Below are 4488 nucleotides of genomic sequence, written 5' to 3' on the forward strand. Positions count from 1 at the left end.
TCTCATTTTCACTCTGCAATATAGAGTGCACACTAATTTCTGCAAAACACCTGCGGGGTTAATATGCTCACTACACCCCTAAGTGAATACCTTCCAAAATGGGGTAACTTTTGGGGGATTTCCACTGTTTTGGTCCCACAGGGGTTTTGCAAATGCTACATAGCGACCAGAAACCAATCCAGCAAAATCTGTACTCCGAAAGCCAAATGGCGCGCCTTCCGTTCTGAGACCTGCCTTGTACCCAAAAATTAGTTTATGACAACACATGGGGTATTGCCGTACTCGGGAGAAATTGCTTTACAAATGTTGGGGTTCTTTTTCGCCTTTATTTTTTGAGAAAATGAAAAATTTTGCGCTAAAGCTTCGTCTTATTGGAAAAAAAATATATTTTTATTTTCACTGCCCAATTCAAATAAAACCTATGAAACACCTGTGGTGTCAAAATGCTCACTACACCCCTAGATTAATTCCTCAATGGGTACAGTATCCCAAATGGAGTCCCTTTGGGTAGTTTCCACTGTACTGGTACCTTAGGGGCTTTGCAAAAGCGACATGGTGTCAAGAAACCAGTCCAGCAAAATCTGTATTCCAAAAGCCAAATAGCGCTCCTTCTCTTCTAATACTTGCCGTGTGCCCAAACAGCAGTTTATGACCACGTATGGGGTATTTCCGTACTTCAGAGAAGCTGCTTTACAAATGTTGGGGTTCTCTTTTTCGTTAATTTGTTGAGAAAATGAAAAATTTAGAGCTAAAGCTACGTCTTATTGAAGAAAAAGGTTTTTATTTTCACTGCTCAATTCTAATAAAGTCTATGAAACACCTGTGGGGTCAAAATGCTCACTACATCCCCAGATGAATTCCTCAAGGGGTGTAGTTTCCTAAATGGAGTCACTTTTTGGGTGTTTTCACGGTTTTCTCCCCTCAGGGGCTTTGCAGACGCGACATGGCCTCCGCAAACCATTCCTGCTAAATTTGAGCTCCAAAAGCCAAATAGCGCTCTTTCCCTTCTAAGTCCTGCCGTGTGTCCAAACAGCTGTTTAATGACCACACGTGGGGTATTGTTTTACTCGGCAGAAATTGCTTTACAAATGTTGCTTTTTCTCCTTTAGTCCTTGTGGAAATGAGAAAAAATTAGCTAAACCTACATTTTCTTTGAAAGAATGTAGATTTCTATTTTCACGGCCTACTTCCAATAATTTCTGCAATAAACCTGTAGGGTTAAAATGCTCACTATACCCCTAGATAATTTCCTTAAGGGGTGTAGTTTCCCAAAATGGGGTCACTTTTGGGGGATTTCCAGTTTTGGCACCCCAAAAGCTCTTCAAACCGGACATGGTGCCTAAAATATATTCTAATAAAAAGGAGGCCCCAAAATCCTCTAGGTGCTCCTTTGCTTCTGAGGCCAGTAGAACGCTACGGCCACATGTGGGATATTTCCTAAAACTGTAGAGCTTGGGCAATAAATATTTAGTTGCGTTTCTTTGGTAAAACATTGTGTTACAAAAAAAATGGATTTCTGCAACAACAAAAAATGAAATTTGTAAATTTCACCTCTACTTTGGTTTAATTCCTGTGAAACATCTAAAGGGTTAAGAAACTTTCTAAATTCTGTTTTGAATACTTTGAGGGGTGAAGTTTTTAAAATGGGGTGACTTTTTTGGGGTTTCTAATATATAAGGCCCTAAAAACCACTTCACAACTGAACTGGCCCCTGCAAAAATAGCCCTTTGAAATTTTCTTGAAAAAACGATGCCAATCTAAAGTAGACATATGGGGGATGTTAATTAGTGACTATTTTGTGTGGTATAACTGCCTGCCTTACAAGAAGATACATTTAAATTTACAAAAATGCAAATTTTTACAATTTTTCGATAAATGTTGGTGTTTTTCACAATTAAATACTGAATGTATCGAGCAAATTTTGCCAGCAACAAAGTCCAATGTGTCACGAGAAAACAATCTCAGAATCACTTGGATAGGTAAAAGCATTCCGGAGTTATTACCATATAAAGTGTCAGATTTGAAAAATGAGGCTCTGTCAGGAAGGTCAAAAGTGGCCAAAGAGGGAAGGGGTTAGTGAACGCTCGTCTGTCCGGTAATCGTCCTGTGTAAAACCCCCTTTAGGCACAAACAGGCTCATAAGAGATAGAGACTGTGACACAACGGATAGTCCAAAGACAGGGCTTGCCTGTGTTTAATCCAGCATGCAAAAAAGAAACAGTCTTTACAGTTTAGGCAAAACAAAAATAAATCCTTCTCGGCTGAGCAGTTTAAACAGTAACTAACTAGACAGTCCTAACTATACCCTGGCCAAAATGGCACTAGAGACACCGCAGTGTCACTTGTTACTCACAGGTTCTAGTAGACAAGCCAGCAGCGATCAGACACACACAAACCTCAAAACACTGCAAACGCACCTTGCTTTAGGACTCCTCCACACAGAATTTCTGGCGTTTTAAACTGCATTAAAAAAAACCGCTTCTAAAACCGCTAGCGTTATTAAAATGTAGCATGCGTTCTTAAGGCGATTTTTTTATGTGGTGTCATTTTGTGCATTTTTAAAGTCCTATAGTGCAGCCCAAGGGAAAAACATCTGAAAAAAATGCCAAACCACAAAATTGCCTCAAACGCTACAAACCAAAACGTAGTTGTGGGTAGTGGATTGTATATATTATTATAGACTTCATGCCATACTAAAAACAGCACCACAAAACCATAACTAAAAATGCCTTAAAAAACGCAAAAAAATAACCGAGATAGACTAGGGAGTAAGACACTCACCCCACTCTTCCCTAATCCAACTCCAGGCCCTTTTCCAGCTTTTCTAAAAAGCCAATTTTGGAAATTATGAGCTTTTCAATACAAATCAAAGTCTAAGGCCTTATTTACACGAGCGTAGTAAACGTCCGTGTGACGGCCCTTGAAACAACGGCCGTCCCACGGACCTTTGTAATTCAATGTGGCCGTTCACACAGCCATTGTTTCAACAGACCACGTGAAGGGTCCGTGAGAAAATAGAACATGTCCTATTTTTTCACGCATCACGCATCCTTCCATAGACTCATCTATGGGGATGCGAGACATCGCGTCCTGCAGCGCAGAGCACGGATGCACCTTAGACGTGAAAAACGCCCTTTTTTCACGTCCGAGATGCGCCACACTCGTGTAAATAAGGTCTAAGACTGAGTTCACACTGTGCATTTTTTGTTTTGGTTCATGAACTCCCATTGAGAAGCAAGGGAGATTATCTACCAAACAAAAAAAACTTTAAAACATGCACCGTGTGAACCCAGCTTAAAGAGGCTCTGTCACCAGATTATCAAATCCCTATCTCCTATTGCATGTGATCGGCGCTGCAATGTAGATAACAGTAACGTTTTGTTTTTTTGAAAAACTATCATTTTTGGCCAAGTTATGAGCTATTTTATATATATGCAAATGAGCCTTTCTAATGGACAACTGGGAGTGTTTTCTCTTATTTCCAACTGTGCGTGTATTGTGTTTTTAACATCTGGGCGTGTTTACTTGTTTTACTAGCTGGGCGTTGTGAATAGAAGTGTATGATGCTGACATATGATGCTGACAAACACTTCTATTCACAACGCCCAGCTAGTAAAACAAGTAAGCACGCCCAGATGTTACAAACACAATACACGCCCAGATGTTACAAACAAACACAATACACGCCCAGTTGGAAATAAGAGAAAACACACTCCCAGTTGTCCATTAGAAAGGCTCATTTGCATAAATATAAAATGGCTCATAACTTGGCCAAAAATGATGGTTTTAAAAAATAAAACAAAATGTTACTGTTCTCTACATTGCAGCGCCGTTTACATTCGATAGGAGACAGGGATTTGATAATCTGGTGACAGAGCCTCTTTAAAGAGAACCTTTCACCTCCCCATACGTGTGCAGCTGAGTGCAGCATGTAATGGGGCGGGCTGAACAAACCCTGGGGCACTTTACATTTTTTTCCTACCTCCCTCTGTTATTTAGATATCAGTGCCGTTATATTTGGCGCCCGATATTTGAATAACCCCCTGAACTGTCAACGGGGCGTGTACTGGCAAGGGGGCGTTACTATGGCTGTGACACTGTCCAATCAGATATGGACAGTGCCACAGCAAGAGCGAGGAGAGTGTGCGATTGCAGTCTTTTCACCCGAACTGGCAAGGGGGCATGTCACAGCTACGGACAGTGTAAGAGTTGTGGAGAGCGCGCATGCACGCTCTCATCTCTTCAGCTCTAGTGAGAGATCAGTCTTGTACTTTGTCTGCCGAACTGGCAAGGGGGCGTCACTGCTACGGACAGTGTAAGAGCTGGGGAGCGCTTACATTGTCCGTAGCAGAGACACGCCCCCTCGCCAGTTCGGCAGACAATACAAGACTGATCTCTCGCAAGAGCTGAGAGCGCGCTCTCCTCTCCACAGCTCTTACACTGTCCGTAGCAGTGACACCCCCCTTGCCAGTTCAGCAGCAGACTAAT

Source organism: Rhinoderma darwinii, chromosome 1, assembly GCF_050947455.1.
Source record: "Rhinoderma darwinii isolate aRhiDar2 chromosome 1, aRhiDar2.hap1, whole genome shotgun sequence".
Lineage (NCBI taxonomy): Eukaryota > Metazoa > Chordata > Amphibia > Anura > Rhinodermatidae > Rhinoderma > Rhinoderma darwinii.